We start from the raw sequence: 13,613 nt of genomic DNA on the forward strand, positions 1-13,613 counted from the left end.
ATCCTCATTCTCGTGCCCTTGCTTTAATGTTACCAAGTGTTTCTTTTGATAGTTCAATGTGTGAGTCTTGTATTCTTGGTAAACATTGCAAATCTATTTTTCCCAAGTCTAAAACTATTTATGAGCATTGTTTTGATTTAGTGCACTCGGATGTGTGGACTTCACCATGCCTTTCTAGAGATAATAACAAATATTTTGTGACTTTTATTGATGAAAAATCTAAGTACACATGGATTACTTTGTTGCCTTCAAAGGATAGAGTGTTTGATGCTTTTATAAACTTTCAAAATTATGTTACTAATCATTTCAATGCTAAAATTAAGGTACTTAGATCAGACAATGGTGGAGAGTATACAAGTCACAAACTCAGAGAACACCTAGCAAAACACGGCATACTACACCAAACAAGTTGTCCCTATACGCCCCAACAAAATGGTGTGGCCGAGAGGAAGAACCGACATCTAATGGAGGTGGCACGGTCGATGATGTTCCATTCACACGTTACAAGGCGATATTGGGGTGATGCTGTGATGACAGCATGCTACCTGATCAATCGGACACCAACCAAAGTCCTTAATGACCTATCGCCATTTGAGGTATTGAATGGATTTAAACCATCTCTAGAGCACTTACGGGTCTTTGGGTGTGTTTCTTTTGTACTTGTGCCAGGAGAACAGCGGAGTAAGCTCGATCCCAAAAGCATAAGGTGTATGTTCATCGGCTACTCCACTACTCAAAAGGGATACAAGTGTTTTGACCCAAAGACAAGCCGGCTGTATGTATCAAGAGATGTTCGGTTCTTGGAAAATGTGGGTTATTTTGATAACAAAGACTGGAACAGCTTGAAGGATCTTTCATCATCACCAAATGATAGAGCCTCCAGCCTTAAGTTTCTCCTTGACCATCTCGGAAATCCGCCTACGGCCACAGCCCTTCCTCAGCCAGAACCCAACCCGAGCTCCATTGACCATACGCTCGAGCCGGAAGGTGCTATGCCCGAGATGATATCCCCGGACCATGAGATGCCCGAGTCAAACCAGAGCATGACCGAGGCACATGAGATGCCCGAGCCAAACTCAAGCCTGACCGAGACACGACCTGATGCTGAACCGGTCATCGAAGATGTCACTCAGTCCAGCCAATCAGTGCCGCCAGCTCAACCAGCTCCACGACGAAGCACGCGTGTCCGGCCTCACCCCTCTACATGGAAAGATAAGAGGGTCTACTACAACAGTCAAGCCGTCGCACATCCTATCCAAGCCGTATGTTCGCTCGAGCTGCTTCCGACCGAGCACCAAGCCTTCTTCGGCCAAGTTGATGAACACTGGGTTCCCCAAACGTACGAGGAGGCCAAAGAACATAAGGTATGGGTAGATGCTGTGGAGGATGAAGCTGGTGCAATGATCAGAAATCACACATGGGATGAGGCTGACCTCCCCAAAGGGAAGAAGGCCGTAAGTTCAAAGTGGGTATTCACCATCAAGTTCTTGAGCACGGGAGAGATTGAAAGGCATAAGGCACGGCTGGTGGCCCGAGGGTTCACTCAAACCTATGGAGATGACTACATGGCAACGTTTGCTCCCGTGGCCAAATTGCATACCGTGCGAGTAGTGCTATCGTTGGCCGTGAACCTTTCTTGGGACTTATGGCAAATGGATGTGAAGAATGCGTTCCTCCAAGGCGAGCTAGATGAAGAAGTGTACATGACTCCTCCGCCTGGTCTTGAGGACATTGTTGCTCCCGGGAAAGTCTTACGGTTACGCAAGGCCATCTATGGCCTCAAACAGTCACCACGCGCCTGGTACCATAAGCTCAGCTCCACTCTTAAGGCGAATGGCTTTAGACGATCGGAGGCTGATCACACTCTTTTCACTCTCAAGACATCACTTGGCCTGGTTGTGGTGCTGGTTTATGTCGATGACATCATCGTGACTGGCGATGACAAGGCCGGTATTGTTGCCATTAAAGACTCTCTCAAGTCTGCCTTTGACATTAAGGACCTCGGAGAGCTCAAATACTTCCTCGGCATCGAAATCTGCCGTTCCCCGGAGGGTATCTTCCTCTCACAACGCAAGTATGCTCTGGACTTGCTTGCTGAGACAGGCAAACTTGGTACGGTTCCAGCTACTACACCACTGGATGAAGATTACCAGCTCAAGCGAAAGGGGGAGAGCATTCGGGCGAAGGAAGGCAAACCACGCGAACCATTGGACGAGCCGTTCCCGGACGTCACACGCTACCGACGGCTTGTAGGTAAGTTGATCTATTTAACTATCACACGACCTGATATCTCTTATGCTGTGAATCAGGTGAGTCAGCACATGCAAGCTCCAAGCAAGTATCAATGGAGTCAAGTGGAGAGGATTTTGAGCTATCTCAAGGGCAGCCCTGGTCAAGGCATTTGGATGGGTAAAAACGGCAACACTGAGATCGTGGGTTATTGTGATGCGGACTATAATGGAGACACATTGGATAGGCGGTCAACTACTGGATATTGCACCTTTGTTGGAGGAAACCTAGTTACATGGAGGTCGAAGAAGCAAAAGGTGGTGTCATGTTCAAGTGCCGAGGCTGAGTACCGAGCTATGAGGAAGCTAACTAATGAGATGACATGGTTGAAAGGTCTACTTAAGGATCTCGGCATTGAAACAAGACAGCCGATGACAATGCATTGTGACAATGAGGCAGCGATCCACATAGCCACTAACTCAGTCTTCCATGAACGGACCAAGCACATTGAGAGCGACTGCCACAAGGTTAGGGAGAGGATCGAAGAGGGAACGGTTCTACCATGCCACACAAGGAGTCAAGACCAGCTAGCCGACATCTTCACCAAATCTGCAAGTCCCAAGGTTTGTGATTATATTCATAGCAAACTTGGACTTGTAGACATCACACGGCCGTGATCAACTTTCCTAATCCGTGGACAGCACACTCTTTTTCCCTTGGCTTAGTTTTGTCCCATGAGGTTTTCTAAGTCAAGGTTTTTAATGAGGTGCTGCTTCACGGGTTCCAAGCTTAGCCATTTCATCAGGCTAAGCTTGAGGGGGAGTATTGATCAAGAATAAGCCTATGGCGTCCGTACAGTCCGTACCGTCCGTACGTGCAAGCAATAAGGCCGAGTGAAGCACTAAGGCCGAGTCATCTATGTGTGAGGATAGTGAGGAGGCCTGCTCACCTCCGGCCCATGAGAAGGATCGAGAATCCCTTGTGTAGCCGTTAGGGAGAAAGCGCAAGTGGACAAGAGTGGAAGACTAGGACAAGTCGCTATCACCGATCACCTACCCCTCTCTCTCCTAATTGTCGATTTCTCTTGTTTCTACTTTAGGTCATGTGGTCGCCCTAGCTGCCTCCCTATTTAAACCCTTGTCATGTGTTGTATTTGAGATATTCTACCTAATTCTAATCTATTATCACTCTCTTTCATACTATTAGCCACCAACTCTTCTTCTTCATTCTAAACCTCTCAAATCTCTCTAAGTCTTCCGCTTATTTCAACATTAGCCTGTTTCGAGACAAATTGGGTAAAAGTGGTGTCTAAACACTCCAAATTCAACCCGAACTCTTATAATTAGTCAAATGCATTGGATTGTTACATATTTTGACCCTAGAAAGAGTAACATAGCTGTTTACAGCTTTGAATCAATGTTTTCTCTCGGTTTTAGCCTGTTTACTCGGTTTTAGCATGTTTTGGGATAAAACGGGTTTAATGGTTGTCTAAACACTCCAAATTCATCCCGAACTCTTAAAATTAGTAAAATGCATTGGATTGTCACACAATCTGACCCTAGAAACAGTAACAAAGCTGTTAACTTCTTCGAATCAATGTTTTCTCGGTGTTAGCCTGTTTCGGGACAAATTGGGTAAAAGTGGTGTCTAAACACTCCAAATTCAACCCGAACTCTTATAATTAGTCAAATGCATTGGATTGTTACATATTTTGACCCTAGAAAGAGTAACATAGCTGTTTACTGCTTTGAATCAATGTTTTCTCTCGGTTTTACCCTGTTTACTCGGTTTTAACCTGTTTTGGGATAAAACGGGTTTAAGGGTTGTCTAAACACTCCAAATTCTTCCCGAACTCTAAAAATTAGTAAAATGCATTGGATTGTCACACAATCTGACCCTAGAAACAGTAACAAAGCTGTTAACTTCTTCGAATCAATGTTTTCTTGGTTTTAGCCTGTTTCGGGACAAAATGGGTAAAAGTGGTGTCTAAACACTCCAAATTCAACCCGAACTCTTATAATTAGTCAAATGCATTGGATTGTTTCATATTTTGACCCTAAAAATAGTAATATAGCTGTTTACTGCTTCGAATCAATGTTTTCTCTCGGTTTTATCCTGTTTACCCGGTTTTAGCCAGTTTTGGGATAAAACAGATTTAAGTGTTGTCTAAACACTCCAAATTCATCTTGAACTCTAACAATTAGTCAAATGCATTGGATTGTCACAAATTCTGACCCTAGAAACAGTAACAAAGCTGTTTACTTCTTCGAATCAATGTTTTCTAGGTGTTAGCCTGTTTCGAGACAAATTGGGTAAAAGTGGTGTCTAAACACTCCAAATTCAACCCGAACTCTTATAATTAGTCAAATGCATTGGATTGTTACATATTTTGACCCTAGAAAGAGTAACATAGCTGTTTACAGCTTTGAATCAATGTTTTCTCTCGGTTTTAGCCTGTTTACTCGGTTTTAGCCTGTTTACTCGGTTTTAGCATGTTTTGGGATAAAACGGGTTTAATGGTTGTCTAAACACTCCAAATTCATCCCGAATTCTTAAAATTAGTAAAATGCATTGGATTGTCACACAATCTGACCCTAGAAACAGTAACAAAGCTGTTAATTTCTTCGAATCAATGTTTTCTCGGTGTTAGCCTGTTTCGGGACAAATTGGGTAAAAGTGGTGTCTAAACACTCCAAATTCAACCCGAACTCTTATAATTAGTCAAATGCATTGGATTGTTACATATTTTGACCCTAGAAAGAGTAACATAGCTGTTTACTGCTTTGAATCAATGTTTTCTCTCGGTTTTACCCTGTTTACTCGGTTTTAACCTGTTTTGGGATAAAACGGGTTTAAGTGTTGTCTAAACACTCCAAATTCTTCCCGAACTCTAAAAATTAGTAAAATGCATTGGATTGTCACACAATCTGACCCTAGAAACAGTAACAAAGCTGTTAACTTCTTCGAATTAATGTTTTCTTGGTTTTAGCCTGTTTCGGGACAAAACGGGTAAAAGTGGTGTCTAAACACTCCAAATTCAACCCGAACTCTTATAATTAGTCAAATGCATTGGATTGTTTCATATTTTGACCCTAAAAATAGTAATATAGCTGTTTACTGCTTCGAATCAATGTTTTCTCTCCGTTTTATCCTGTTTACCCGGTTTTAGCCAGTTTTGGGATAAAACGGATTTAAGTGTTGTCTAAACACTCCAAATTCATCTTGAACTCTAACAATTAGTCAAATGCATTGGATTGTCACAAATTCTGACCCTAGAAACAGTAACAAAGCTGTTTACTTCTTCGAATCAATGTTTTCTAGGTGTTAGCCTGTTTCGAGACAAATTGGGTAAAAGTGGTGTCTAAACACTCCAAATTCAACCCGAACTCTTATAATTAGTCAAATGCATTGGATTGTTACATATTTTGACCCTAGAAAGAGTAACATAGCTGTTTACAGCTTTGAATCAATGTTTTCTCTCGGTTTTAGCCTGTTTACTCGGTTTTAGCATGTTTTGGGATAAAACGGGTTTAAGTGTTGTCTAAACACTCCAAATTCATCCCGAACTCTTACAATTAGTGAAATGTTTTTACAATGTCACACATTCTGACCATAGAAACAGTAACAAAGCTGTTTACTGCTTCGAATCAATGTTTTCTCGGTTTAAGCCTGTTTTGGGACAAAATGGGTTTAAGTGTTGTCTAAACACTCCAAATTCAACCCGAACTCTTACAATTAGTCAAATGCATTGGATTGTTACATATTTTGATCCTAGCATGAGTAACATAGCTGTTTACTGCTTTGAATCAATGTTTTCTCTCGGTTTTACCCTGTTTACTCGGTTTTAACCTGTTTTGGGATAAAACGGGTTTAAGGGTTGTCTAAACACTCCAAATTCTTCCCGAACTCTAAAAATTAGTAAAATGCATTGGATTGTCACACAATCTGACCCTAGAAACAGTAACAAAGCTGTTAACTTCTTCGAATCAATGTTTTCTTGGTGTTAGCCTGTTTCGGGACAAAACGGGTAAAAGTGGTGTCTAAACACTCCAAATTCAACCCGAACTCTTATAATTAGTCAAATGCATTGGATTGTTTCATATTTTGACCCTAAAAATAGTAATATAGCTGTTTACTGCTTCGAATCAATGTTTTCTCTCGGTTTTATCCTGTTTACCCGGTTTTAGCCAGTTTTGGGATAAAACGGATTTAAGTGTTGTCTAAACACTCCAAATTCATCTTGAACTCTAACAATTAGTCAAATGCATTGGATTGTCACAAATTCTGACCCTAGAAACAGTAACAAAGCTGTTTCCTTCTTCGAATCAATGTTTTCTAGGTGTTAGCCTGTTTCGAGACAAATTGGGTAAAAGTGGTGTCTAAACACTCCAAATTCAACCCGAACTCTTATAATTAGTCAAATGCATTGGATTGTTACATATTTTGACCCTAGAAAGAGTAACATAGCTGTTTACAGCTTTGAATCAATGTTTTCTCTCGGTTTTAGCCTGTTTACTTGGTTTTAGCATGTTTTGGGATAAAACGGGTTTAATGGTTGTCTAAACACTCCAAATTCATCCCGAACTCTTAAAATTAGTAAAATGCATTGGATTGTCACACAATCTGACCCTAGAAACAGTAACAAAGCTGTTAACTTCTTCGAATCAATGTTTTCTCGGTGTTAGCCTGTTTCGGGACAAATTGGGTAAAAGTGGTGTCTAAACACTCCAAATTCAACCCGAACTCTTATAATTAGTCAAATGCATTGGATTGTTACATATTTTGACCCTAGAAAGAGTAACATAGCTGTTTACTGCTTTGAATCAATGTTTTCTCTCGGTTTTACCCTGTTTACTCGGTTTTAACCTGTTTTGGGATAAAACGGGTTTAAGGGTTGTCTAAACACTCCAAATTCTTCCCGAACTCTAAAAATTAGTAAAATGCATTGGATTGTCACACAATCTGACCCTAGAAACAGTAACAAAGCTGTTAACTTCTTCGAATCAATGTTTTCTTGGTTTTAGCCTGTTTCGGGACAAAATGGGTAAAAGTGGTGTCTAAACACTCCAAATTCAACCCGAACTCTTATAATTAGTCAAATGCATTGGATTGTTTCATATTTTGACCCTAAAAATAGTAATATAGCTGTTTACTGCTTCGAATCAATGTTTTCTCTCGGTTTTATCCTGTTTACCCGGTTTTAGCCAGTTTTGGGATAAAACAGATTTAAGTGTTGTCTAAACACTCCAAATTCATCTTGAACTCTAACAATTAGTCAAATGCATTGGATTGTCACAAATTCTGACCCTAGAAACAGTAACAAAGCTGTTTACTTCTTCGAATCAATGTTTTCTAGGTGTTAGCCTGTTTCGAGACAAATTGGGTAAAAGTGGTGTCTAAACACTCCAAATTCAACCCGAACTCTTATAATTAGTCAAATGCATTGGATTGTTACATATTTTGACCCTAGAAAGAGTAACATAGCTGTTTACAGCTTTGAATCAATGTTTTCTCTCGGTTTTAGCCTGTTTACTCGGTTTTAGCATGTTTTGGGATAAAACGGGTTTAATGGTTGTCTAAACACTCCAAATTCATCCCGAATTCTTAAAATTAGTAAAATGCATTGGATTGTCACACAATCTGACCCTAGAAACAGTAACAAAGCTGTTAATTTCTTCGAATCAATGTTTTCTCGGTGTTAGCCTGTTTCGGGACAAATTGGGTAAAAGTGGTGTCTAAACACTCCAAATTCAACCCGAACTCTTATAATTAGTCAAATGCATTGGATTGTTACATATTTTGACCCTAGAAAGAGTAACATAGCTGTTTACTGCTTTGAATCAATGTTTTCTCTCGGTTTTACCCTGTTTACTCGGTTTTAACCTGTTTTGGGATAAAACGGGTTTAAGTGTTGTCTAAACACTCCAAATTCTTCCCGAACTCTAAAAATTAGTAAAATGCATTGGATTGTCACACAATCTGACCCTAGAAACAGTAACAAAGCTGTTAACTTCTTCGAATTAATGTTTTCTTGGTTTTAGCCTGTTTCGGGACAAAACGGGTAAAAGTGGTGTCTAAACACTCCAAATTCAACCCGAACTCTTATAATTAGTCAAATGCATTGGATTGTTTCATATTTTGACCCTAAAAATAGTAATATAGCTGTTTACTGCTTCGAATCAATGTTTTCTCTCGGTTTTATCCTGTTTACCCGGTTTTAGCCAGTTTTGGGATAAAACGGATTTAAGTGTTGTCTAAACACTCCAAATTCATCTTGAACTCTAACAATTAGTCAAATGCATTGGATTGTCACAAATTCTGACCCTAGAAACAGTAACAAAGCTGTTTACTTCTTCGAATCAATGTTTTCTAGGTGTTAGCCTGTTTCGAGACAAATTGGGTAAAAGTGGTGTCTAAACACTCCAAATTCAACCCGAACTCTTATAATTAGTCAAATGCATTGGATTGTTACATATTTTGACCCTAGAAAGAGTAACATAGCTGTTTACAGCTTTGAATCAATGTTTTCTCTCGGTTTTAGCCTGTTTACTCGGTTTTAGCATGTTTTGGGATAAAACGGGTTTAAGTGTTGTCTAAACACTCCAAATTCATCCCGAACTCTTACAATTAGTGAAATGTTTTTACAATGTCACACATTCTGACCATAGAAACAGTAACAAAGCTGTTTACTGCTTCGAATCAATGTTTTCTCGGTTTAAGCCTGTTTTGGGACAAAATGGGTTTAAGTGTTGTCTAAACATATTGATCAAAAGAATAAGCCTAAGGCAGCCATGGCCGTCCGTACGAGTATTGAATATGGGCTGTCCGTACAAGTGTGGTGAAATGGCCGAGTCTTCTAGTGATAAGGAATGGAGAGGAGGCCTGCTCATCCTAAGCCCATTAGAAGACTCTAGAATTCCCAAGATAGCCGTTGGAGGGAAAGCGCAAGTGGAGCAAGAAGAGTCACGGGTGATGTTTGGTTTAAGGAGACTAAGACGGGTCGCTATCAACCTTGGGATTAGTCTCTTCTCTCTTCCTGTCTCTATCACTTAGCTGTGCGGTTTGTAAAGGGTGTAGCCCTAGAGTTTCTCATGATATAAATAGGCATTAGCCTACATTGTAACATATATTCTTATGGAACAATAACCTAATCTTTTCTTCTTCCTCATTCTCTTTGTCTACCGATATCTCTCATCAATCTCTTGATTCTCTTCTTTATTCTACAAAGTCTTACATGGTATCAGAGCAAGTTCTTCGATTCTCTACAGTCTAATCTCATTCTCCTACTCATTTCTACACTCTAGTCTCCTTATCTTCGTTTCTTCTTACTCGCATCCCATTTATTCTCCGGGTAAAAGCTTTACCCATCGGTCTATAGAAATCCGACCATGGAAAACGCCAAGCCCATTGTTTCACCGGTTGTCCTAAAGGGGACAAACTACTTGCTGTGGACAAGAACCACAAGAACCGCCCTTGGAGGTCGTGGCCTTTGGAGTCATGTCGAGTCCGACTATGTCCCAAAGAAAAACCCCAAAGGAGAGGACGCTTCCGAGGCGGAAGCGGAGGAAGAGAGCGAGAGGAAGGCCAAATGGTTCCAAGAAGACCAAGTTGTCCTATCTGTTCTCCAAAACTCTCTGGACACGCCTATCCTTGAGGCCTACTCATATTGCGAGACGGCCAAGGAACTGTGGGAAACACTTAAAGGCGTGTATGGTAATGTCTCTAACATGACTAGAGTCTTTGAGGTCAAGAAGGCCATAAATGATCTTAACCAAGATGATGTGGAGTTCACTAAGCATCTTGGTAAGTTCCGTGCACTATGGTCCGAGCTTGACATGTTGCGGCCAAGTACACTTGAGGCAAGTGTGCTAAACGAAAGAAAGGAGCAAGACAAAGTCTTCGGACTCCTACTTACCTTGAACCCGTCCTTCAACGACCTCTTGAAGCACATCCTAAGGGCAGAGAAGCTCCCCTCCTTTGAGGATATTTGCTCCCAAATTCAGAAAGAGCAAGGATCCCTTGACTTGTTTAGCGGTAAGGGGGAGCTTGCTTCGGCCAACAAAGGAATGTACAAGCAAGAGGAGAGGAAGTTGTTGGTGTGCGACCACTGCAAGAAGCGGGGTCATCTGAAAGACAAGTGCTGGGTTCTCCATCCTCATCTCAAGCCGGCCAAGTTCAAAGCCAACCTCTCAAAGGAAGCGGTTAGCGATAAAGGAGCCGGATCATCAAAGCAGGGAGATGAGGTGGCCATGACCGCAGCCTACGGAGATGTGGTGAGGAAGTCAGACCTTGAGGCTCTCATCCGCTCCATTGCTTCACTCAAGGAGTCTGGTATCTCTTTCTTTACTTCTAGGCCTAGCAAATCGCTTGTTATTGACTCGGGAGCCTCACATCATATGATTAGTAACCCTAGTTTAATTGACAACATAAAACCGGCCTTAGGAAATGTTGTTATTGCAAATGGAGAACAAATACCAGTAAAGGGAATAGGGGACTTGAAACTATTTGATAAAACCTCAAAAGCTTTCTTTATGCCTACCTTTACCTCCAATTTACTATCGGTTAAGAGGGCCACAAATGATTTGAATTGTTATGCAATCTTTGGTCCTAACAATGTTTATTTTCAGGATATTGAGACTGGAAAGGTTCTTGGAGAAGGGCAAGGGAGTGGAGATCTCTATGTCCTAGAGAAAACCGATCCAAATTTATCCTCTACTAAGTCTTGTTTTGTTGTTGATTCGAATATGGTGTGGCATGCTAGGCTAGGCCACCCACATTCACGTGCTTTAGGGTTGATGTTTCCTAATATTTCTTTTGATAATTCTACTTGTGAACCTTGTATTCTTGGAAAACATTGCAAGTCTATCTTTCCTAAGTCAACTACTATTTATGAGAATTGTTTTGATTTGGTTCACTCAGATGTTTGGACATCACCATGCCTATCTAGAGATAATAACAAGTATTTTGTGACTTTTATTGATGAAAAATCAAAATACACTTGGATTACCTTGTTGCCATCTAAAGATAGAGTATTTGATGCCTTTATCAATTTTCAAAATTATGTGACTAATCACTTCAATGTTAAACTTAAGGTACTTAGGTCTGATAATGGGGGGGAATACACAAGTTGCAAGTTCAAAGAACATCTCTCCAAGCATGGCATTCTCCATCAAACTAGTTGTCCCTACACGCCACAACAAAATGGTGTGGCCGAGAGGAAGAACCGGCACCTCATGGAAGTGGCGCGGGCAATCATGTTCCATTCGAGTGTTCCTAAACGATATTGGGGTGATGCCGTGATGACTGCATGCTACCTAATCAACCGAACACCAACTAGAGTTCTTCATGACTTATCTCCATTTGAAGTACTAAACAAATTTAAACCATCTCTTGATCACTTACGAGTTTTCGGCTGTGTTTGTTTTGTGTTAGTACCAGGAGAACAAAGGAGTAAGCTGGATGCCAAAAGTACAAAGTGTATGTTCATTGGCTACTCCACCACACAAAAGGGGTACAAATGTTATGATCCGGCCACAAGTCGACTATATGTCTCTCGAGACGTCCGGTTTCTAGAACATATGGGCTACCATGACAAGAGGGATTGGAACAGCCTTAAAGATCTCTCTCACTCACCTAATGACCGAGCTTCGAGTCTACGGTTCCTTCTTGATCATCTTGGCAACCCATCTCCACCAACGGGTGCCGTGCGGCCAACACTAAGTCAAATTTCTACCGATGGTGGGTCTGACCAAGGAGATGCAAATGACAATGGTTCAGCCCAAGATGGTGAATCTCTCGGGTCTGGCCTACCCATAACCGGTGTTCCCGTCCCTGGCCCTACAACGGACACGCATGCTCCGGCGGCGGCCGAGGAAAACACGGAGACGGCTCCTACGGACGGTACGCCCACCGTGTTGCCTAGCGTGGATCCACTTCCGGCACCAGTCCTGCGTCGGAGCACCAGACCTCGATCAGATCCCTCCACTTGGAAGAACAAGCGTGTCTATTACAACAGCCAAGCTGTCGCTCATCCCATTCAGTCCGTTTGTTCCCTTGAGCTGTTACCTGCTGATCACCAAGCTTTCTTCGGCCAAGTGGACGCCAATTGGATCCCGCAGACATATGATGAAGCTAAGGAACATCAAGTTTGGTTAGATGCGGTCAAGAATGAAACTGGCGCCATGATCCGGAATCATACGTGGGACGAATCGGATCTTCCTCAAGGCAAGCGGGCAGTTAGCTCCAAATGGGTGTTTACCATAAAGTATTTGAGCAATGGTGACATTGAACGGCATAAAGCCAGGTTAGTGGCCCGTGGCTTCACCCAAACCTATGGCGCGGACTACACGGACACCTTTGCACCCGTGGCCAAGCTCCATACGGTTCGGGTTGTGCTGTCTCTTGCTGTCAACCTCTCATGGGACTTATGGCAGATGGATGTGAAGAACGCCTTCCTTCAAGGTGAACTTGATGAAGAAGTGTACATGACGCCTCCTCCCGGCCTTGAAGACATGGTTACACCCGGAAAAGTCTTGAGGCTACGTAAGGCCATCTATGGCCTTAAGCAGTCCCCACGAGCGTGGTACCACAAACTAAGCTCCACTCTCAAGACTGATGGTTTTACGCGATCGGAGGCTGATCATACTCTCTTCACGCGTCGCACCTCTATTGGTTGGGTGGTGGTGCTCATATACGTCGACGACATCATCGTGACTGGTGATGATAAGGCGGCCATTCAGGACACCAAGGACTCTCTCAAGTCGGTATTTGACATCAAGGACCTTGGGGAACTCAAATACTTTCTTGGTATTGAGATTTGTCGCTCACCGGAAGGACTCTTCCTCTCACAACGCAAGTTTACTCTTGACTTGTTAGAGGAGACTGGCAAGCTTGGTGTGTCTCCGGTTGCTACGCCCCTTGATGAAGATTACCAGCTCAAGCGAAAGGGGGAGAGCTTACGGGCAAAAGAAGGCCGACCTAAGGAACCAATGGACGAGCCATTCTTAGACGTCACACGCTACCGCCGGCTTGTAGGTAAGCTGATATACCTTACTATCACACGACCTGACATATCCTATGCTGTGAATCAGGTTAGCCAACATATGAAGGCACCAAGCAAGTACCAATGGAGTCAAGTCGAAAGGATCCTAAGCTATCTCAAGGGCAGTCCGGGTCAAGGTATTTGGATGGGCAAGAATGACAACACCGAAATCGTTGGCTATTGTGATGCGGATTACAATGGCGACACGCTGGATAGGAGATCCACCACTGGGTACTGCACGTTTGTTGGAGGCAACTTGGTTACATGGAGGTCTAAGAAACAAAAGGTGGTTTCATGCTCTAGCGCCGAGGCCGAGTATAGAGCTATGAGGAAGCTCACTAAC

This window comes from Camelina sativa, chromosome 4 (genome assembly GCF_030686135.1).
Source record: "Camelina sativa cultivar CO46 ecotype springtype chromosome 4, ASM3068613v1".
NCBI lineage: Eukaryota > Viridiplantae > Streptophyta > Magnoliopsida > Brassicales > Brassicaceae > Camelina > Camelina sativa.